The 24,858-nt window shown below is 41.3% G+C and overlaps 1 protein-coding gene across 5 annotated transcripts in view; it reads left to right on the top strand.

The window, feature by feature from the left end:
• Positions 1 to 24,858, top strand: part of HERC3 (HECT and RLD domain containing E3 ubiquitin protein ligase 3) — a 141,186-nt gene that overhangs the window by 14,477 nt on the left and 101,851 nt on the right. The gene's annotated exons all lie outside the window — the stretch shown is intronic.

A 24,858-nucleotide genomic window follows, 5' to 3' on the forward strand; every position in this document is an offset into this window, starting at 1 on the left:
GTATCTCACAGCTAATGCCTGCAGGGGGGGGTGATGGCAGGTCCCAGCCCAGCGGCGTGCTCCTGTTTGGGGTGAATGCCTACATTCAAGACCCACCTTAAGAGACCCGTAAGGCCCGCTTTACACCGGTGATCCTGGAGGACTTGTACCCACCCTGGCCAGCCTTTGAAGGGAATGTTTTGGGGGCCAGGAGGAGATCTTTGTGGTAACGCCTGCTGAGACACCCCGGCTGGGGGGACCCTGGAGTCAGACACACCTGGTGGAGGAGGCATCACCTCCCCTCTGACTCTGTATTTCTGAACCTCAGTTCCTTTCCTGGAAAAGGTGACTCCCGGCTGTTCTGTAGCTCTTGAAGAAGGCGATTCAGATGGTAAAGAAGTCTCCCCAAGGTTACCTGTAGCCTGTGAAGGCCGCCGTCCTCCCACCCTCCTGTCTGTTTTCTCTGTGACCCTGCCGTCTGTTAGGCCGCCTCCCGGTAGGGCCAGCGCCCAGAGGTGCTTCAGGGCTCACCTTGGTCCTAAGACCTGGGGCCAGAGGATGGGACCTGGGGTGGCAGGTGGAAAAGGAAGCGAAGCCCTTGCAGGCCAGCGATAGCGGAGATCTGCAGATGGCAGCGTGGTGAATACGCCTGAGTGCCATCGGCCATCCTTCCAGCCGACCCTCCTGCCAGAGCCCCTGGCGCTGGGTGGGCGGTCAGCCCTCATCTGCCCGCAGCCGGCCCGGCCCGCAGCTGCTGCCTCCCGGGAGGCAAGGCCGAGTGATGGCGAGCGACTCCAGCCGGCGATGTTCCAAGAAGGCTCTCGGGCTCGACCACGGAATCCAGCCGGTGCTTGCAATCGAAATTTGAAATGAGCCAGGCTCTGGTGTAAATTGCAGCGGAGTCCAGAAATTTCTGTTGCTGGTTAAGCTTGCCTGTTAATTATAAACGGCGTAGCAGCTGCGGAATGGTGCCTCATTGAATGGAAGGATTCTGGGGGAGGGAGCTTCCCTCTCTTTAATTTTCTTGTTAGTAGGTGTGTTCTAATGAGTTTTAATGAGTGGGAAGAAGAGAGTGAGCTTGTTTTCTATATGTGTTTATTGAGAGCTGTGACCTGGGGAGCTGCTAGGCACGGAGGGGACGTCAGTGACAGAGGGACCCTGTTTCGGGCAGCCTGGAATGGCTGGGCCCACAGGAATGCCATCCCCGAGTAACCCCTGTGGTCTTGGGGGAGGGAGCTTGAGAAAAGGCCGCCTCCCCAGAGAGCATGCTTCCGGGGGCAGTGGGCAGGTCTGCCATTTCAAGTCAACATCATTGCCCAGACGAAAGGATTTAGCAGTGGGAAGGATTAAAGAGAGTGAGGGGGGGAAGGAAAGGTGCGGGAAGGTGGTCATGTAGGGGACGCGCAAGGACGGAGCTCTTCGCTTTGAACGTGTGCCTTGAGTCTGTCCTGGGGACGGTGAAGTGTCCCTTTCTGCACTCGGTCTCTAGCTGGCAAAGTTGCACGGTACCTGAGTTCATTTTTGGGGGAAATTCTGTACGTGCCACGGGGCGGTGGTGTAAAGCCCTCCGCGACAATCTTCAAGGATTTCTGTTTTTCCTCTGTGAGCACATCTAGTAGTTTCCTACTGCGTTTGCTGCTTCTGAGGCTACTGTGCTTTCCTTGTACGCGGATTTTTTATCTCCTTCTCAGCACTGCCCTTGTGTGACCAGCGTCGCGAATGCCTCTGTGTGGCATGGGAGGGTGTTTCCAGGACACCTCAGGCACTGAAACTCCTGGTTACGCAGGCCCAGATGTTCCCCAGTGTGCCAGCAGCTGCCGGTTCTAGCTTAGGTGTGTCCGTGACTCATTCATTTGTGCTTTGGCCAAAGGTGGAGAGGTCTGTGACCCCTAGAAGCATTTTTTAATTTAATTTTATTTATTATTTTTGGCTGCGTTGGGTCTTCGTTGCTGCGCACGGGCTTTCTCTAGTTGTGGCGAGTGGGGGCTACTCTTTTTTGTGGTGCGTGGGCTTCTCATTGCGGTGGCTTCTTTTGTTGCTGAGCACGGGCTCTAGGCACGCGGGCTTCAGTAGTTGTGGCACGCGGGCTCAGTAGTTGTGGCTCGCGGGCTCTAGAGCACAGGCTCCGTAGTTGTGGCGCATGGGCTTAGTTGCTCCGCGGCATGTGGGATCTTCCCAGACCAGGGCTCCAACCCGTGTCCCCTGCACTGGCAGGCGGATTCTTAAGCACCGCGCCACCAGGGAAGCCCCCTAGAAGCACTTTTTATCGGCAGAATATCAAAGCCCCGTCTAAACTCAGTGTCCAGCTTTTTAAATAGGTGTTGGATTATTACTGTTATGCGTACTCCTGTCCCATTTTTCTCCTTCATCCTCTCCCTCACATTGTGATATCAACCTTATCTCCTCCCAAAAATCAGGGATAGTTTCAGTGCTTAGGACAATGTAGGAGGATTAACTAATTTCCTCATGTTTTTGCCCATGAAGTCATCTCATAATTTCCTAAAACATGCAGTTTCAAGAGCTGCATTACAGGAAGCCGTGTGTGCCTCTTTGTTTTTTTTTAAATAAAGCAAAAAAACAAAACATGAGTTTTTTTCTAAATGATGTTTTTTAAAATAAGTGATTAATCTATAACTGAACATTAAGCAAGTCTTGAAATATTTTATTAAACTAGAAACTAGTGGCCCATAGAAAAAAATTCAAACAACTTACCTCAGTTTATCGTGCTTCTCTTATTCCCACCCATCCACATTGTCAACACAACTCTTCTCGTGAAGGGACCCTTCTCCTTTTCCCATACATACTCTGATTTCCCATATTGGGATTTCAGCTTAAGCTAATCCTTGTGTTATCAGGAATGTCTGAATTTATGTAAACCGCTAACCTTTCTTCCTGTCTTGAGTAGGCAAGAACTGTGGTAGATGCAGTTATTTAGTTTAATTTAACCTATGTTAAATTTAAAAAATTCGGGGGACTTCCCTGGTGGCACAGTGGTTAAGAATCCCAACGCAGCCAAAATAAATAAATAGATAAAAATTCTGCATAGACATCCCAGGAAACCTTTCCATGGCAAACCCCAAGAGTAACCATTTATAAACAGACTAACATTCCGGTGCAGCGCTATTTGATTCACACCTGTGATTGGTTCCTTTTACCTCCTCCTGAGTTAGTTTCTCTCTCTCTTGTAGGTAATTTAATCCAGTTCACATTCACATTTTGTGTTCAATCTAAGTATTTCTGTAATGCCCATCACCATATGTAACAGCTCTCCTGCTGTTTGATAAATGAGGTTTATAAAGCAGATCATCTCAGAAGCCTCAATTCCCAGAGCTGGGGTTGCTGGTAACAGCGGTAGAAGTTAACACTTTCGAGCAGCTTATCAGGTTGCTCTAGGGCATCTGAAGGACGCCGTAACTCTGTTACGTTAATCAGTTTTTGCCGAAAAGCAAACTAACTGAACTGAAGGGAAGCAGAAGAAATCCGGTAATGACTTCCTAACATTGCAGTGCGTGTTTCCATGGGCTTGACTCTGATATAAAAGGCAGAAGGTACCATAGCAGATATTCAGATCTCAGCACTGCGCTTGTTCGGGGCCCAGCTCTTCCTCAGCAGGAATTGCAGGTGGGGGAGGGCTTACATAGATTCATAAAGGTTAGAGGTTTGCATAAATTCATCATCTCTCTGATGACGAGAATGGTAGTCATCAAACCCCACGGAGGTGTTGACGGCTTTGACAGCTGAGTGGACAGCTTTCTGGTCCAGAGCCCTAGGGATCAGGAGCAAATGTCATTTAATAATTTTATTTTTCTGGTGTGGTTGATCGACAGTTACTTTCTTCTGTCTGTAGTACTCAGCCTACTTTCCTTAAAGACATTTGAATGTTTTATAAAATATATACTTACTCATGAGCATATTCTTCAATGTGAGATGCTATTTGTGTTTTAAAAATTTGCAGTTTACTTTTTTTTCTTTTAAATTTATTTTATTTATTTATTTTTGGCTGCGTCGGGTCTTTCTTGCTGTGCGTGGTTTTCTCTAGTTGCGGCAAGTGGGGGCTACTCTTTGCTGCGGTGAGCGAGCTTCTCATTGCGGTGGCTTCTCTTTGTTGTGGAGCACCGGCTCTAGGTGCGCAGGCTTCAGTAGTTGTGGCACGTGGGCTCTACAGTGCAGGCTCAGGAGTTGTGGCACGTGGGCTGTAGAGCGCAGGCTCAGGAGTTGTGGCGCCCGGGCTTAGTCGCTCTGCGGCATGTGGGATCTTCCCGGACTAGGGCTCGAACCCGTGTCCCCTGCACTGGCAGGCAGATTCTTAACCTCGGCGCCACCAGGGCAGTCCCTGCAGTTTACCTTTAAGTAATTAACACAGTGGTTTGCACCGTGATACAAGAGGCTCAGTTCATTTGTTAATTGTAAAAGCGGTTAACTATACATGTTCCAAGTTCTCTTCATCTCGATGTGCTGATCATTTTTAAGCTGATTAATCCTCATGATAGCCCCGTAAAGTAGGTCAGTAGTAGTATCCCAGGTATATGTAGAGGAGAAGAGGAAAGAGAGTTGAGTTTGAGTTTTGGTTGGGTACTGACAGTTTGGTTTTAATAATCCTGGAATTTTGTCCATGGATATCTTTTTAACTTCAGACTGATTGGGAAGGCCCAATAGAATTTTATTTTCAAGTTGTTTTTCTCGTTTATATTCAATTTCCACTCAGTCCTTATAACAGAAACAAAGATATAAACTTGGCCACCAAGAAGCTTGTATTCTTTAATTTACTGGTTGAATACCACATATGATCAAGGTGCTTTGATCAAAGGCACGGAGAAACAATTCCCTTTCATCTTTAAAATCATTAGACGACTGTCAGCTTGTTGTTTTATGCTCTTTTGAGTACCACATAATCTGGGGAAAAAGAACACATGATAATTCATATCTCAGGCGGATACCTTTTGCCTCGCAATTTACCTCATGTTCTTTGTTCCTTTATTTCCTTGAATTACTTATTTCTCATTCAGTCATTCAGTCAGCAGATATTTACGGAGTGATTAGACTACTAGGTTCCCCATTTGTTCTAGATACTGTCAGGACAAAACACCTTTAGCGCAGAGCTGCCCTTTGGGAGTTTATAGGCCAGGTGGGAATAAGGTGTGTTCCTGTGAAGTTTACATAATGCAGTTCACCTTGTGCCGAGCAAGTGATAAAGGTCCTAAGTGTGTCAAAATAAGAGTTGTGGTGGAGAGTTAGGTCTAAGTCAGGTCACCAGCAGTGAGTGCTGAATTCTGATTTCTAAGAAGTGTCATCTTTTCCACCACACACATATAAAGTTCAAGTTTATCTGAGGTTGGTTTGCTCAGGGGCAGCTTTGGTGATGGTGTCAGTCTCTAGGGATGTTCCATGATTTTAGTTAAGTCCACCCTTGAATTTTTGTGTTGTGATAATGATTTCATTGTCTGGCAGTTTTGATGAACTCTTGTCTAGCTTGATGATCTGTGATCTTGACAGATCAAGGATAGGTGAAATGTTTCTGAATTTATCAATCTGGATGGAGTATATCTAGTCAGCTGATACTTCACAGTGATTCAAGAGCTACCGGAATCTTTGTCTTCCTGAGTAAATGCCCTTTGATAGCATGTAATGTTGAAATCTGGGTAACTCTCCAACAGATACTGTCTCATATCCTTACAGATTTTAAATCATTTTTTCTCTTATTATTCAGACATGTTTTGCAATTTCTATTATATATGATTATTAAATAACTCATAGCAATTGAAATCGTTATTGTGAATGATTTTAATTTAGAGTGTTAGCTAATTATGCAGGCAGGATGATGAATGAGAGCATGGACTCTGGAACCAGACTTATGGGATAGAATCCTGGCTCTGCCGCTCACTGGCTGTGTGACTCTGGGAAGGTGGCTTAACCTCTCTGTGTCTCAGTTTTCTTAGTTGTAAAATGTGGATAATGTTAATAATATCTATCTATTAGGGTTGTGAGGATTCAGTAAGTTGTATGTCAGGTGTTTGGAATAATGCTGGCCCAAAGTATCAATAAGAACTCAATTAGTGCTAGCTGTTATTACTGCTCATAGTAGTGATTTGTCTTAACACTTTCCATTACAATTTTTTGATCCTCCTATTCCAGAATGTAAACAAATAATAAATTCATTAAGTATATATTATATTTATACATATATAAGTAATTGTGTTAATCATTTTTATAGGTTCCCTTAACACTATAGGGTCTGATGAATGGTATATACATCCAGGGGAGGGAGATGATGTAGGCTAGGGGCGTTAAGAGAGACTTCACACATTATGCTGATTTTTATATTTTGAGTTTTAAAGGACAGTCTTTTCTTTATTTTCCATTTTTTGGGTCCTTGACCTTACTGGTCCCAAGAAAAGTACCTTACATATATTAGGAACTCTGCAAAAACTGCTTATGCACATACGGACGTGTATACATATATCTTATCTCTACACCGTGGTTAACATTGCCCCCCAGCATTCTGGTCCAAATTTGCACAGACAGGGGAGGCACATGAAGCCACCGTGGATATTTTGGCACAGCAAGGGCTACTTTGTGATGCCCCTAGAGGACTCGAAGTGGTTTGGCAACACATGGCCAGGTGATTTGATCTTACCACAGCTTCAGAAAGTAGACGGCAATCCATTGATGCTGAGCCCAGCTGAATTTTTTTTTTTGATTTTTTTTTTTTTTTTTTCCCCCAGCTGAATTTTGTAGGCAGTTACTTTAGGTTTCCAGTTAGCGTTGATGGGGGCGAATCTTCGGACAGGGTTATACATGACCTGAAAGAAGGTAAGTGGTTTTCTTTCTGCATTCTGCAATGGCCTAAGAAGAGATTACTCTGGAGTCTGAACCTGTCTGATCCCTGGTTTTTTTTTTTTTTTTTTTTTAAATGGGCCTGTACCATCATCAAAAAAAACTACAAACAATAAATGCTGGAGAGAGTGTGGAGAGAAGGGAACCCTCTTGCACTGTTGGTGGGAATGTAAATTGATACAGCCACTATGGAGAACAGTATGGAGGTTCCTTAAAAAACTAAAAATAGAACTACCATACGACCCAGCAATCCCACTACTGGGCATATACCCTGAGAAAACCATAATTCAAAAAGAGTCATGTACCACAATGTTCATTGCAGCTCTATTTACAGTAGCCAGGACATGGAAGCAACCTAAGTGTCCATCAACAGATGAATGGATAAAGAAGATGTGGCACATATATACAATGGAATATTACTCAGCCATAAAAAGAAATGAAATTGAGTTATTTGTAGTGAGGTGGACGGACCTAGAGTCTGTCATACAGAGTGAAGTAAGTCAGAAAGAGAAAAATACCATATGCTAACACATGTATATGGAATCTAAAAAAAAAAAAAAAGGTTCTGAAGAACCTAGGGACAAGACAGGAATAAAGACACAGACGTAGAGAATGGACTTGAGGACACGGGGAGGGGAAAGGTTAAGCTGGGACGAAGTGAGAGAGTGGCATGGACATATATACACTACCAAACATAAAATAGATAGTTAGTGGGAAGCAGCCACATAGCACAGGGAGATCAGCTCGGTGCTTTGTGACCACCTAAAGGGGTGGGATAGGGAGGGTGGGAGGGAGACGCAAGAGGGAGGGGATATGGGGATATATGTATATGTATAGCTGATTCACTTTGTTGTAAAGCAGAAACTAACACACCATTGTAAAACAATTATACTCCAATTAAGATGTTAAAAAAAATAAAATGGGCCTGTAACAGGATGCTTTCAGCTGCAAGTAACAGAATACTAAACTAAATGTGGCATGAACAATGAGTAAAATTTCTGATCTCACATAAAAAGTCCATAGAGAGGTATTTCTAGGATTGGTTAAACCAAAGGGCACACTGACACCATCAAGCACCCAGGTGCTTCCCACCTTTCTATTCTGCCATCTTTAGTTTGTTGACTTTCTTACTTGGGCTTGTCCCCTCATGGTCACCAGGTGACTGCCACAGCTCCAGGCATCACATCCTCACACAGCTGTGTTCAGAAGCAGACAGGAAGGGTAGTGTCTTGTGTCACCTTTCACAATGGGGAAACTCTTTCTCAGGAACCCTCTTACATCTTTAGTCTCATTGGCCAGGCCTGGGTCACATGCCTACCCTAGACCAGTCACTGGCGTGCCTGATAAGTGAAATAAGAATCATCTGATTGGCACAGCCAGGGCTTATCTCCTAGGCCTGGGGAGGGGCCCAGCAGCCTGGAGGGTTCTGGTGCAAGGAAGAAGGGGATGATGGCTGACAGGTAAGCAGTGCATAGCGTCTCGTTTCATATTGTGTGCAAACTAATGCCTTTGAATCATGGAGTCTACGTTTTGCTCCGGATTATGGTCTATAGTTCCTTTTACGAACTCAGCACCTTCACATCTGCTTTTAAAACAAAACTAATGGCTGTTATCATGAGGCAATGACTTTCTTTAGTGTTTATTCTATGATATACGATGTGGAATTGTGTATTTCTTGAGTTAGTATCTTATTCACCTTTGTATCTTAGTGCTGAGCATAATGTGGTAGGCACATAGTGTAGGTAGTGTGTTAAATATATAAAATGTCTCATGGGTTTTTTATTTTGTTACTTTGCCATGCTGTATATGGGCTCTGGGAGATTGCTAGGGTTAGGTCAACAAAGATTAGAGTGATCTGTGTTTAAAGAAAATCATCGAATTTTAAGATGAAGGATAAAAAAGTGACTTGAATGGTAAAGATTTCCACTTATTAGGCTTCACAGAACTGAAAGTGGACTTGGTGCCGCACAGAACAACTCCAGAGAGAGCTGTAGTAGATTCAGAAGCTTCAGCTCAGTAAACCTTACCAGTTCTACCCATTTTTACAAAGACGGCAAAGAGTGAGTGGTCTGATAAGTGGCATCACCTGGTCCCTGAATCAGGCGTTCATTGATTAGTGGTCCCTCATTTAACTGTCAGACTAATTAAAATCATGAAATGAAACAGACTCTAAAGTACACCCTTTATGATCCGTCCCATGCCTTACTGCCACACCTTTCTGCAGCAATAAGTAAGTTTCCACGTGAATATGAATATCCGTTTGTTAATATGATTGACACAGATCTTCCAGTGTTAAGAGACTTCTTTTTTTCTTCAGAATGTAAGGGTATGAGCTTATGTATAAGTCGGTGGTGGATGGATGGGAGTGGAGTTTTGTAGTGATGCAGATTCCTTCTTCCTGCCAATTCTCTAGCCCGCTAATGAGGTTGTAACATTTGCTGGGCCCCATTTAAAGCCTGCGTTTATTCTTCGAGTGCTTTACCAACAAGGTTCACTCTGCCACTATGCTGTGTTTTTTTGTTTGTTTGTTTGTTTTGATGCCAGAAGTGGCCTGTTATATTGAAAGTGTTATTTTGGTTCTTGTGATATTTTTCTCCTTTGGTACTGTCAGCTATTGAAATGGAAACATTTGCAATGGACTCAATCTCTCAAAAGGAATATGATTTACCTCATTAAAATTTGAGTGTCTGAGAAGCACAGAGTGAGGTCTAGTCACAATAGCATCTCAGCCTTTTAACTTTTAAAAAATAAATTTATTTAATTTATTAATTTATGGCTGTGTTGGGTCTTCGTTGCTGCGCACAGGCTTTCTCTAGTTGCGGCGGGGGGGGCTACTCTTCGTTGCGGTGCGCGGGCTTCTCATCACGGTGGCTTCTCTTGTTGCAGAGCACAGGCTCTAGGTGCGTGGGCTCAGTAGTTGTGGTGCACGGGCTTAGTAGTTGTGGCTCGCGGGCTTCAGTAGTTGTGGCTCGCGGGCTCTAGAGTGCAGGCTCAGTAGCTATGGCACACAGGCTTAGCTGCTCCTGCAGCATGTGGGATCTTCCCGGACCAGGGCTCGAACCCGTGTCCCCTGCATTGGCAGGCGGATTCTTAACCACTGTGCTGCCAGGGAAGCCCAGCCCGTTAACTTTTTGGGGGAGTCGTTCATACTGTTAGGGAGAGAGTTTTAAGGCTTCTTTTTCTCATTGCAAAGTCATGTTAGCTTGCGGAGAGTCCTTACCAATTGAAAAAACCTGCTTCCCATTTCAGATAGATTTGTGGTCGGTTGTGTATCACATGAAGGGAATCTTGTGTTTATTGGTTTGGGATTGGCCTGGTGCTGTGTGCGTAGGACTAATCGTGGGCAGATAGGTTGTGCTGATTGGACAGCAGCTTCTGCATTCTGCCTATAATCTGAGGCTGTTTGGGCCCAAAGTCAGAAAAAGGAGTGCGGGAGGGTCGGGACCGTGATGCCCTGGGGCAGCGGATCCCCTGGCTTCCTTCAGGGAGGTGGAGGCCGCCAGGTAGCCCCGCTGAAAGCGAGAATGCGGGGAGCGGGAGGAGGGAAGGGACAGTTGGATCCGTGAAGAATAGCACCTGTGCTGAGCTCACCAGGAGGCACAAGCTGAACACTGTTCCCTGCGTATGAAGGAGGGAAGGCTGAGGTAATTGTGTTTTATTTACTGTGAGGTAGCATCTGACAGGGAGACCTCAGAACAGCTGGTCTCGGTGAGAAGCTGGAAGCTTTGTGTTAGCCCATGTTTTACCCATCCTTCTGTTTTTCGTTCTTCACTGAAAGTAGCTTTGGAGGTAGAAAAGCTTTGGTGAATGCCTTTAATATATGCGATACGGAGACATTCACGATGAAAGGTATCTAGTCATTCTGACTAGTTCATGCTCTTCCATTGGTCACTGAGGGTAGAATTCAGACTGACTAGGTACCTGTCTCCTTTCTTCTTTACTATTCTGATTCAGCATAAAGCAACTCAGATGGAGGGGAACTCATCTTTAGGTTTTGTACAGGTTTTGTAAATAGCTGCTTTTTTTTTTTGGGCCGTGCCCTGTGGCTTGTGGGATCTTAGTTCCCCGACCAGGGATCGAACCCAGGTCCCCGGCAGTGAAAGTGCCGAGTCCTAACGACCGCCAGGGAATTCCTGATAGCTGCTTTTTATATATCTAAATTGACAAAATGCGATTAGGGGTGGGAAGGGGTGGGCCAGTGCCCAGAGAACAATGAGCAGTATTTCCCTTTCCCTCCGCCTTCTTTTTCTGTCCCTGTCTCTCTCTAACACACAGATACACACCACCAGCACCACCACTAGCCACAGGTTGAATGCGGGGGGCGGAGAATGCCAGTACATTTCACCCGGGGTTGGGCAGGACCCCTGACCTACAGAGTGTCTTTTCCTTATCATTTCATGAGCTCAAGAAGAACCAAACTCATATTCTACCTCCTCACCATCTCTTTGTTAAATCAGTTTATGAATACCATTTAACTGCCCTGATTTAGGTATTTTGTGTCAGAGAAGCTATTCCAAGTTTGTCCACAGTTTAGAGGCACTGTGAACTTTGGCAGTGATGAGAGGACACACCTGTTGCAGCCAGAGCCGCCTTGAGACCTTAGGACTGACCCCCAGGTGTCTAGCCAGGGGGAGCTTCCGGCTTTAGTGCGCGTGGATGGGGCCAACCAGAGCGAGCTTTGTGACGGGAGAGACCAGAGGGGGCCAAAGACTTCAAGACAGGTGAATCCTTTTCTGTTTGTAGTTTAAGTGCCTGCCCTCTGTCCCTTGCTCTGGACAGAGCATCACGGCGAGGCCAGAGCCACGAGTCAAGAGGAAGCCATGCTTCTGTCATCTTTCACTGTTACGGTTATTTCCTTCCCTTAATGCATTCTTGACTTTGAATTTTATGTGTCACTGCTCTGTGTAGTTTGCGTATTTATATAAAGTACTAGGGCGCTTTGACTTTCCTTAGTCAGGCTTCTCTGCAGAATTTTTTTCTGGTCAGTGTTGCATGGCTCCGCTGGTAAGTCAGACGTATGATAACAGGCACTTACTATGCGGGAAAGAATGGTTTACTTAATAAATGCTGTTGATATAACTGGCTGTTCGCCTCCAAACACACCTAAACTCCCTGGCTCACTCCGTATTCAGAAGTAACTTCCAGGTGTATGAAAGAGACAAGTGTAAAAAGTAAAACTGCAAAAATAATAGGGGAATGTGTTTGGAGCCTTGGGGCTTCTCAAGTGAGACAGGTGGTTTCAGAAACCATAAAGTAAATGATTGGCAGATTTGCGTGAACATAAAGATTTTTCCTATGACATAAGGCATTCATAAATGAAGCCAAATGACGAGTCATAGACTGGGGGAAATAATGGCCACAAATTACCAGATAAAGGTTTCATATTTCTAATATATCAGAGCATCTTCAAATTGAAAAGATAAGCAGCATGTAATGAAGCGGACGTTTTACAGAGGAGCGCTTGCAAATAGCCAATGAAGATATGCAAATACGTTCAGGGAAATTAAAATTAAAACAGGATACCATTTTTTTCAGCCATTTGATTGGCACAAAATTTAAGAGTAATATCCACTGCTCGCTGGTCTTGGAAAATGGACACTGTCATGTCCTGATTGAGGAAGCGTGAGCTGCTGCAATCTTTTTGTAGATCAACTGGCTGTTTTTAGTCAAATTTAAAATGGTCATACCGTTTGAATCAGCAGTTCCATTTTTAGGAGGCTTCCCTACTCGAATAAAAATGTCAGTATATAGCATAAGGGAATATTTCTAAGGATGCTATTGCAGCAGTATTTTTAATGGCAAAATAGCAGAAACAGCTTACTCATCCTCTAGGGAATAGGTTAAATTAAATATAATGGATAGTCACAGGATAAAGCTTTAAGTACCGTCTTTATACTGTTGACTCAAATTATTTCCAGCCTTAACTTCACCGAATTCCAAGCTTGATGTCCACTTAAAATCTCCACCTGGAGATGTATAATTGGCATCTTAAATTTAACATATCCAAAGCCAAACTGATTTTCCTCCCTTAAACCCATTCCTCACCCTGTTTTTCCATTTTTGTAAATGGCGGTTCCATTCTTCAGGTCAAAAACTTGAAAGTCGTCTTTGACTCCCTGCCCCTTCCCTTTCCCCTCCTTTCACTGCCCTGTGTATTTTCTACCCCTGCCCCTCTCCCAGCACCTCCTTATTTCTATTCCCTGCTTTCTTCATAGTTTATCCCTGTCTGATATACTACGTTCATATTCATTTATATCCTCTCTCTCCCTCTCGTAGTTGTTTAAGCTCCTTGAGGATCAGGGCTTTGTTTTGTATCCCCAGTACCTAGAACAGTACATTGCACGTAGTCAGTGCAAACGTTAGTAATTATTTTTTGAATAAATGATTATATTGTGAAAAGAAACAAAAAGTTACTAATTAAGGATTATAGGATCCCTTTTTCTGTACAGATAAAAATCAAGCCCAGACTTTGTTTTAATGAACTATGTACCTTTCATTTTTCCTTCCTGTGGCTCCTATGTGGAATAATTCACTTCTAGACAGGCTCACACAGCTCCAGCTGTCAGGCATTTGCTTGGCTGTAATGATCTGCATGTCTACACGTGTGAAGGAGCTGAGACAGAAAGGTCCCCCCCTAGAAATCCTGCCTGCTCTCCTGCATCAGGTTTGCCGAATTTGCTTTTGGGGGCTGAAGTATTTGCGGATCAGTTGCAAGTGTATTGTTGCTGCTATGGACCTAAATATATTGCGCACAGATATCCTGCAGTGTGTTAGTTCCCTTACCCAAATAGGTATGAAGTTTCTTTTGTAATCCTAAAGCTGTAAGTACTCCAGAATGAGAAGCCATGTGATTGCATCTGTAGTAGACAATTGCACGTGCATTGCTATGACAGGCTGCTGACTAAAGTGTGGACCCATTCCCCGACCCTGAGATATTTTTGATTTTTATTAACATCTTTATTGATGTAATTCACATATTAAACAACTTACCCACTTAAGGCGTACAATTCAGTGGTTTTTATTATATTCACAGGGTTGTACAGTCGAGTTTAGAACAGTTTCATCGCGCGGGAAAGAAACCCCCTACTCCTAGCAGTCACGCAGCTCTTTCCCCCAACCCCTAGCCCTTAGGCAACTGCTAATTTACTTTCTGTCTCTATAGATTTTCTGGACTTTTCATGTAAATAGAATCATACAGTCTGTGGTCGTTTGTGATTGGCTGCTTTTAACTTAGCATAATGTTACAAGGTTCATCAATGTTGTAGCATATATCAGTACTTCATTCCTTTTTCTTGCCAAATAATATTCCATTGTATAAATATACCGCATTCTGTTTATACTTTCAGTTAATTAATGCTGTGGACATTTGTGCACAGGTTTTTGTGTTGGTATACGTTTTCATTTATCTTAGATACCTACCTAGGAGTGGAATTGTTGGGTTATTGGGTAACTCTCTGTTCAACTTTTTGAGGAGTTGTCAACTATTTTCCAAAGTAGTTGCACCATTCTACATTTTTGCTAGTAGTGTTTGAGGGCCTGAGAGTTTTTTAAAAATGCAGATCCGTTTCTAAGAGTGCCTACCTCATAGGGTTGTTGTGGAGATAAATGAGATACAACATAAAGCACTTAAAACAGTTCCTGGCACGTAGGAAGCAGTCAATAAGTGCTGGCTATTTTACTGTTACTGATATAGTGGGTACTCCATGTAGATAACAAGTTCAGAATCAGTGCAGTGTTTCCTTTTTTCATTGTGGTAAAATATACCTAACATGAACTTTACAACCTTAGCCATTTTTCAGTATACAGTTCGGTGGTATTAAATACATTCATAATGTTGTGCTGTCAACACCATCCCCATCATCCATCTCCAAAACTCTTCATTTTGTAAAATTGAAACAGTGACTCCCCATTTCCTCCCCATCCCCCCAACCACCACTCTGTTTTCTGTCTCTATGAATTTAACTACTTTAACTACACACTTCATATAATCCATTTTGTAGCGTGTGTCAGAAGTTCCTTTTAAGGCTGAACAATAGGCCAATCTATGATATACTGCATTTTTAAAAAATCCATTCATCTATCAGTGGACATTTTAGTTGCTTTCTCTTTTTCGCTGTTGTGAATAATACCTCCAAGAGAATGTGTATACAGATCTCTTGGAGACCCTGCTTTCATTTCCCTTGGGTATATACCTGGAAGTGGAATTGCCAGACTTTTAATTTTGGGGGAGGAACTGCCATACTGTTTTCTGTAGGGGCTGCACCTTTTTACATTCTCACCAGCAGTGCACAAGGATTCCAGTTGCTCCACATCCTTGCCATCACTTGTTATTTTCTGTTTGTTTTTTTTTTTAAATTTATTTATTTATGGCTGTGTTTTTGGGTCTTAATTTCTGTGCGAGGGCTTTCTCTAGTTGCGGCAAGCGGGGGCCACTCTTCATCGCGGTGCGCGGGCCTCTCACTATCGCGGCCTCTCTTGTTGCGGAGCACAGGCTCCAGACGCGCAGGCTCAGTAGTTGTGGCTCATGGGCCCAGCTGCTCCGCGGCACATGGGATCTTCCCAGACCAGGGCTCGAACCCGTGTCCCCTGCATTGGCAGGCAGATTCCCAACCACTGCGCCACCAGGGAATCCCTATTTTCTGTTGTTTTGATAGTAGCTATCCTCATGGATGTGAGGTGGTATCTCATTGTAGTTTTGATTTACATTTCCCTAATGATTAGTGATGTTGAGAATCTTTTCTTGTGCTTGTTGGCCATTTATATATGTTCTTTGGAGAAATGTCTATTTAAGTCCTTTGCCAATTTTTGAATTGGGTTGTTTATTTTTTGTTATGTTTTAGAAGTTCTTTATATATTATTCCCGTATCAGATGTGAGTTGGAAATATTTTCTCCCATGGGTTGCCTTTTTTACTCTGTTGATAGTATCTTTGGATGAACAAAATATTTAAATTTTAATGAAGTCCTGTTTGTTTTTTTCTTTGGTTGCCTGTGCCTTTGGTGTCCAAGAAATCGTTGCCAAATCCAGTGTTGTGAAGCTTTTCAATGCAGTGTTTCTTAATATCAGAATCACCTGGGCAACTTAAAAAAACAAAATACAGATGTCTGTTCTTCTTCCCTAAAATTTTCTGATTCTGGAAGCTGGGATGGACTCAGGTATATGTGTCTAGAAAAAGTTTCCTGAGGGATTTCTGCTGCTCGTTTTCTGTTGTGAATCACTGCCTTAGAGACTCCACTCTGGGTGTTTACTCCTAGGACGCTTTCCCTAGGCCCTCTCAGGCTGGTTTTGTTACTCATCCTTTGTCCTCTCATAATGTGCTTTACCTATTTTTGTCTTTGGATTTACTTCATTATAATGAAATCTTTAAATCTGCTGTTATAGACTTTGGGTCACTTTGGATGGATAGATGAATGAATGAGTGAAGAACTAGCTCTTTATCACTCAGGGCACATCTTGGATGTTACCTCTTCCAAGGAGCTTTTCCTAATGCTCTCTCCCCTCCACCCCAGGCTGGATTAGATGCCTCTCACGTGGGCTGCTTTTAGCAGTCTGTACATGTGTCTTTCATTACCCTGTGCTGTAACATCAGTTCATATGCCTTGTTTGCCTCTTCAGTCAGAGTGAACTTGAGTGCAGACCTAATCTTATTTCTTTTTTGACCCCTAATAAAATACCTTGTATATAATAAGCTCATACTTTTTCTGGTGTACTTTATTTTTAACAGCTCTATTGAGACCCCTAATATTCCATTATATATCCATTAGAATGGCTAAAATTAAAAAGACTGACAATACCAAGTGATGGTGAGAATGGGGAGCAACTAGAACTTTTATAAACTACTGGTATGAATGTAAAATGGCACGGTCACTGGAAATCACTGGAACAGCTCTACTGAGATATAACTTACATACTGTAGGATTCACCAATTTTAAGTGTACAATTTTAATGAGTCATAGAGAATCAGGTAACCGCCACTGCAATCATGAAAGAGAACATTTTTTCATCCACCAAAACTTCTCTTATGCCCTTTGTAGTCTATTCCATCTCCACACCAACTACTTTCCCTGTATCTACTTTTTGTCACCATAGTTTTTTTGTTTTGTTTTGTTTTTTAAATTTATTTTTGGCCATGCTGTGCAGCATGTGGGATCTTAGTTCCCTGACCGGGGATCAAACCCATGCCCCCCCTGCAGTGGAAGCATGGAATCCTAACCTCTGGACAGCCAGGGAATTCCTGTCACCATAGTTTTGACACTTCTAGAATTTTATACAAATGGAATCATGCCTGAGGTAGTCTCCTGTGTTTGGTTTCTTAGAATAATGCTTTTGAGGTTCTTTCTGTATTGTTGCATCAGTAGTTGGTTTGCTGAGTATTACTCCATTTTATGGATATACCACATTGTTTATCCGTTAACCAGTTGATGGACATTTGGGTTTTTTCCAGATTTGGGCTTTTTTGAGTAAATTTGCTATGAACATTTGAGTACAAGTCCTTGTGTAGACATATGTTTTCATTTTTCTTCAGCAGATTCCTAGAACTGGGATTGCTGGTTCATATGGTAAGTGTATGTTTGACTTCATAAGAAACTGCCAGATTTCCAGTGACCGTGCCTACACCAGCAGTTTATAAAAGTTCTAGCTGCTCCCCATTCTCACCATCACTTGGTATCGTCAGTCTTTTATTTATTTATTTGTTTGTTTGTTTATTTATTTTTGGCTGCGTTGGGTCTTCGTTGCTGCGTGTGGGCTTTCTCTAGTTGCGGCGAGGGGGGGCTACTCTTTGTTGTGGTGCGCAGGCTTCTCATTGCGGTGGCTTCTCTTGTTGCAGAGCACAGGCTCTAGGTACGCGGGCTTCAGTAGTTGTGGCTTGCAGCCTCTAGAACGCAGGCTCAGTAGTTGTGGCACACGGGCTTAGTTGCTCCACGGCATATGGGATCTTCCCGGACCAGGGCTCGAACCCGTGTCCCCTGCATTGGCAGGCGGATTCTTAACCACTGTGCCACCAGGGAAGTTCCAAGTCTTTTCAATTTTAGCCATTCAAATTGATATATAATGGAGTCTCATTGTGGTTTTAATCTGCATTTTGCTAGTGACTAATGATCTTCAGCAACTTCTCACATGCTTATTTTTAGCCATTCATATGTCTTATTTTTGGCAAAGTATATATTCAGATATTTTGCCTGTTAAAAACTCAAATTGCTTGTCCTATTTTTGAGATGTATCCTGAATATATAAAGAACAATTACAGGTCTTTTATCAGAGATACATTTTGAAAATATTTTCTTTCAATCAGTGGTTTTCATTTTCTTAACAGTGTCTTTTGAAGAGCAGAACTTCTTATTTTGATGAAATCCAATTACCAGTTTTAGCTTTTATGACTTATGCTTTCTATGTCCTAAGAATTTTACCGAACTCAAGATTATGGTGATTTTTCTCCTAAGTTTTCTTCTTCAAATTTTATAGTTTAGCTCTTAACATGTAGGCCTGTGATCTATTTTTTGCATATGAATATCCAGTTTTCAGTACCATTGTTGGAAAGACTTTATCCGCCCCTGAATTACCTTGGCACCTTTGAAAACCAGTTGACCATATGTGTGGTGGTCGATCTCTAGACAGGGTTCATTTTTTGCACATGGATATCCAGTTTTCAGTACAGTAGCTGAAAAAACTTTATCCCACACTGACTTACCTTGGCACCTTTGAAAACCAGTTGGTCATATGTGTGGTGGTCTATTTCTAGACATTCTATGCTTTTAATGTACATGTCTATCCTTAGTTCTACACTATGTAGATTACTGTAGCTTTATACTAAATCTTCAGAGTATGTAGTGCAATAGTATAAATCCTCTAACTTTTCTTTTTCAGAAGTGTTTTGGCTATGCTAGGTCCTTGGCTTTTGCATATATATCTGAGAATCAGCTTTTCAGTTTCTATCAAAAAATCTGCTGGGATTTTTATTAGTATTGCACTGAATCTATAGATCAATCTGGGGAGGATTGACATCTTAATGATATTGCATCTTGTGATTTATGAACATGGTATATTCTCCATTTTGGGGTCTTCTTTAATTTTTCTTAGCAATATTTTCTACTTTCTAAGTGTACAGGTCTTGCACATAGTTTGTTCCTAAATTTATAATGTTTTTGATGTTATTACACATGGTATTTCTAATTTTTTGTAGTTTATAGAAATATGGTTAATTTTTTGTGTATTGACCTTGAATCACTTTGCCAAATTCTCTTAATAGTTCCAGTTATGTTTTTTTGTAGACTCCTTAGGAATTTCTACATAAATGACAATGTCTCTATATAAATCAAGTCAGTTTTATTTCTTCCTTCCCAGTCTGTATGTCTTTTGTTTTATTTTATTTTTTGCCTTATTTTACAGAATGAACTGTAGTACAATGATGAATAGAGGTTGTAAAAAAAAAAAAAAAAAAAAAAAAAGGACATCCTTACTTTGTTTCTGATTTTAGAGAGTAAAGCATTAGTTTTCACCATTAAGTGTGATGTTAGCAGTGGGTTTTTCTTCGATGCCTTTTATCAAGTTGAGGAAGTTCTCTGATATTTATTCATTTTGTAAAAAATCATGAGTGTTGAATTTTGTTAAATGTTATTCTGAATCTATTGAAGTGATTGTATTGCTTTTCTTTTTTGTCTGTTAAGATGGTGAAATACATTGATTATTTTTGAGTATTAAACCAACCTTGCACTCATGGAATAAATCTCACTTGTTAATTTTTATATATTGCTGCTTTTGATTTCTAAAAATTCTATTAGGACTTGGGCATTTATGTTCATAAGGATTATTGTTTTCTTTTCTTGCAGTGCCTTTGGTTTTGTTACGTGGGTAATGCTAGCCTCATAAAATGAGTTGGGAAGTGTTCGCACTTCTGTTTTCTAGAAGAGTTTGTCTATATTATATACAGGTTTATTAGAGGTTATTATTTTTTACTTAAACGGTTGGTAGGATCACCAGTAAAGCCATCTGAGGCTACAGTTTTCTTTGTGGGGACATTTTTAAGTTACAATTTCAATTTTTAAAGAAGATATAGGACTAATTAGATTATCTGTTTCATCTTAGGTGAGTTTTCATAGTTTGTATCTTTCAAGGAATTTGTCTACTTCACCTAGGTTGTCAAATTTATTAGCAAAAAATAGTTCACAATATCCCCTTATTATCCTTTTCATGTTTGTAACATTTCTTTTCCTGATATAGGTAATTTGTGTCTTCTCTGTTTCCTGGTTAGACTGGCTAGGGGTTAATCTGTTTTATTAATATTTTCAAAGAAAAAGTTTTGGTTTTAGTGATTATTTTTAATCTTTTTTGGTTTCCTTTGTTTCATTGATTTGGGCTTTTATATTATTTCCTTTTGTTTACTTTGTGCTTAATTTACTGTATTTTTTCTATTTCTTCATGCAAAGTTTAAATCACTGATTTGCCACTTCTATTTTAATAAGTATTTCTTGTGAAAAATTTCCTTTAAGCATCACTTTACCTGTATTCCACAAATTTTAATTGAATGTTTTTATTTTTATTCAGTTCAAAATATTTTGTAATAATTTCCCTTATGATTTCTTCTTTGACCCATAGGTTATTTAGAAGTGTGTAGTTTAACATCCAAATATATAGGGATTTTACTGATATTTGTCAGTTAATGATTTCTAGTTTAATACTCTGTGGTCAGGGTACATATTTTATATGATTTCAGGCCTTTTAAATTTATTCAGATTTACTTTACGGCCCAGAATGTGGTCTATCTTGGTAGGTACTCTGTGTGCAGTGGAAGAAGATGTGTGTTTTGTTGTTGATGGATAGACTGTTTTATAAATGTCAATTAGACAAGTTGGGTGATAGTGTTGTTCAGATCTTATGTATATTTATTAATTCTGTGTTTACTTGTTATATCAATTACTGAGAGAATAGTGTTAATCTTTGACTATTATTGCTGATTTGCTTATTTCTTCTGGCTCTATCAGTTTTGCTATATGTATTTTAAAGCTCTATTATTAGGTGTGTACACATTTAAGATTGTCAGATCTTCGTGATGAATTGTTCCTTTTAACATCATGAAATATCATTCTTTATCCCTGATAGTATTCATTGTTTTGAAATCTACCTTGCCTCGTATGAATATAGCTATTTCAGCTTTCTTTTGAGTAGTGTTAGCATGGTATATCATTTTCCATCCATTTGTGTTTATTTTTCTGTGTGTTTATATTTAAAGAGGTTTTTAAAAAAGACTGCATAGAGTTGGGTCTTGAGCATCAGTCCAATCTGACTGTGTCTGTATTCTGATTGGAGAGTTTATATACACACATTTTTAAAAGAAAATGGACAGAGGACTACAATTCCATAGATAAAGTAGATAGATCTCAGTGCAGGGATGTTTTGCCTGCTGTGATAAAAATTTACCCAATCTATAAACATCAAGTGGGATTAACTATCTTTAGGAAGCCCCTCCAGAAACATCTCATCTTGCATTGTGATTGCACAGAGCTACTGTTTATAAGGTAGCATATAGTCTAAAATAGTCAGAAAGCAATCTGCAGTCTTGGAAATGGTCTCCTGTTGCTACATCACATGAAAAAAATTCGAGTTGTTGAAAAAAGATGTGAATAAGAGAGGGAAGTGGTAAAAAGTCCTTTTAAAAAAGCTTAAAAATTTTCCCTGTTACAAAAGTAATACATGTGTATTGCTCACAGTTGAAATACCCATAAGCAAGAAGCAAATAAGAGTGTTTTACTCTTTAATTCTACCACCCTGAACAAAAAACATTATTGCCTTGAAATATATCCTTCCAATATTTTTTAAACATCAATGTAATTTTCAAATGGAGTCACGTTGTAATACTTCTCTGTAACTTTCTTTTCCACTTAATATGTCATGAATATTTTCCATGCTGATGTTCATACTGATCTATATCAGTCTTTCTAATGGCTGCATATTTCAATTTATAATGTATAATCTCAATTTCTAATTTTTCTCTGTTAGTAGCAATGCAGTGTATAGTAATCCTTTAGGATACATTTGTAGAAATTCGACTGTTGGATCAAGGAACATTCAGAATTCTAAAGCTTCTGGAATATTGTCAAAATGCTTGCCTTAAAGTTTGTACTGACTGGTCGTATACTAACATCAGGTGTCTACCGTTTACTTTTTTGGGAGATATAGTTTGGATTTGTATCATAACTTCAATTTTCTGAGCTTTCATTTTTTTCTAAAAGTTAATCAGCTTGTGAATGCTATAACTTTGATTTAATCAAAGATAAGTTTTACATTTACTACAGTTTAAATGGTGAGTAAAAAGTACTTTTAACACAGCCTCTTGGAAAAGAAGTGGGGTGGAAGGTATTTTGTTGAGATTGCATAGTTAAACCATGTCAGCATCTCAGTGTATTTTGTGATTTCATGTAGAGGGTTTCTAATTCTCTTTTGGGTCATCCGTGGGCTTTGGCTGCCTTGCAAGGAGGCCAAAGTTAAAAAATGTGAACTCTGAGGAGGTAAAGTAGCACTAGTGTTAAGTTAATGTGTATATTGCGCCCCCCCCGTTCCTTGGTGCAGGGCTCTTGAAACCCTTGTGCATTTCTAAGTGCTGGGAGTACTAGGAGCATATTTTTCTTTTGGCCACGCTGTGCAGCTTGCAGAATCTCAGTTCCCTGACCAGGGATTGAACCCGGGCCCTCGAAATCCTAACCACTAGGCCACCAGGGAATGCCCCATCTTTTGTTCTAATGAGGTGACTCTTGTTGGGCTCCTGGGTGGGTCCTGGTCACCAGAAAGATCCAGCCATGATTAGAGGCTTGGAATTTTCAGCCCTAGCCCCCCATTCTCCAGAGAGGGGAGAGGGGCTGGAAATGGAGGTCATAACTGATCACACCTATGTGAGGAAGCCTCATGTAGTAAAGGAGACAGACAGGTCTGGCTTGCGGGGGGAGGGGGCAGGGGCGGTGTGGCAGGGTGGAATGGGCTTCTTTTTTAATTAATTAATTAATTAATTAATTAATTTATGGCTGTGTTGGGTCTTTGTTTCTGTGCGAGGGCTTTCTCCAGTTGCGGCGAGCGGGGTCCACTCTTCATCGCGCTGCGCGGGCCTCTCACTATCGCGGCCTCTCTTGTTGCGGAGCACAGGCTCCAGACGCGCAGGCTCAGTAGTTGTGGTGCACGGGCTTAGTTGCTCCGAGGCATGTGGGATCTTCCCAGACCAGGGCTCGAACCCGTGTCCCCTGCATTGGCAGGCAGATTCTCAACCACTGCGCCACCAGGGAAGCCCTGGGCTTTCTTAACAGTGTTCTATTTATATTAGTAAATCCAGTGCAGATTAATTTATTTTCTAAATGGATTGGTCTTGGTTCTGTCACTTCTCTGATTCATGTATCTTTTGAAAATGTTTTAGTTTCTCCATTCCCCCACAAAGGGTGATGATGCTTTGAAATACCCCTGAACTCCTCCAGTGATTTGAAATAACCAGTTTGTTTTCCCCTCCTTATTAGGAATTATAGCACCGTAATATGTAACTTTTTTTTGGCAGTCACTTGAGACATCTTAAAGCCTGACTTTGCATTTTGATACTAGAGACTTCATATATTCAACAGGTGTTCCCCAGCATTTCTTTAATGAGAGACAGTCTTCCTGGAGCTTACACTCCAATTCTTGTAGGTACCCAAGCAGGTGCCCCAGAGCTGTCATTGTACAAAAAGCAAAAGTTTTGTGAAGGAGAAAGCATCCATGGTAACCTGTGAGCTGAACTTTGGGGGACTGTTAATAGTTTGTGCTGAGGATTAAGATTCCGGTCTTCTTGGAGGGGTCTTGCATTATCAACTGGTGGACTTGGGCATTTGACTGTACGAAGTTATATATGCCACTGTATCACCACTGCAGTGGTCCCTTCCGCTTTTAGGGTTCCCTCTATCAGAGCTGTGAGGTAGCTTTCTAATTTACAGTCTTTCTCTATTAAAATCCTTTTACAGCATTAGATTATGCCATAGTTGGCAATTCTGAGTTCCTAAAAATAACCGAGTCACTGCAGCTGATCTTATTCTGACTAGTGAAGTGCTAATGACTCAGAAACACAAAGTCTTCTCCCTTCCCATTGCCTGTGACAGGCCTCCATATGTTTTAATTGACTTAGTGATTTTGGCTTATTGCATCTAAATGCATACATGGTAAATTTAGATTTACGGCTTTAAAAAAAATATTCTCAAACATGTTTCATAGTGTATAAATGTTTTCAGGCTTTGTATGTGAACATTAAAGCCCAATATTAAAGTCACCTGGCCCAGAACTGAGAACTACTACTCTGAATTTTGTCGTAATTTAATCTTTCTCTCTGATTCTTTAGTTAAAAAGATTTGGTTTAATGAGTGTTTAAACTTGGGCAGTCAAACATAGGATCAAGTAAATAAGTGTTTGATATGCTCAGATAACTTAAATGAAGCATCAGCTGCTCAGAGATTCTGCCCACAGCCGGGAATCCAGCTCTTAGGTTAAACACAATTGTAGTTTGAACATTTGTGGGAAAGCTGTGCCTTTGAAATTTTTTTTTTTTTTTAATTTAGCCAAGTGGAACAAAGACAGTTTGTGAACACACACAAATAGCAGGAAAAAAAAATGTTACTTTAAAAGTCAGACTCTGGGTTTCTAGTTCCGGGCAGGACAGAGTAAGCACATTCCTTCCTGTCGCTCCTACTGAATGCAGCTATAAAACCTTGATACAATGCATGGAGCAGCTATTTGAGTACTCTGAAAAGCAAATAATAGCAGGTGGATTGGGACAGAAGACCAGAATGCAAAGTACCACTGAACTGGCAATGAGTTTACCATTTTCCCCCTCTGGTCTTCCTGCCATTTGGCCCAGAGGCAAGCACAGCTGTGGAAGTACAGTATGTAGGCTAAAAAGGGAGCCCCAGGGAACCTGAAAGTATCTGAGAGATCTCAGAGAAGGAGGAGCTTGGGAAAGCAACTCCATATAGTTATCTATGAACTCTTGGGCTCATCCCTGAGCTGTATGTGTGGATCTGATCCTACTTAGCATGTAAGTGACTTT

The sequence above is a fragment of the Balaenoptera physalus genome (assembly GCF_965194825.1).
Source record: "Balaenoptera physalus genome assembly, chromosome: 5".
Classification (NCBI taxonomy): Eukaryota; Metazoa; Chordata; class Mammalia; order Artiodactyla; family Balaenopteridae; genus Balaenoptera; species Balaenoptera physalus.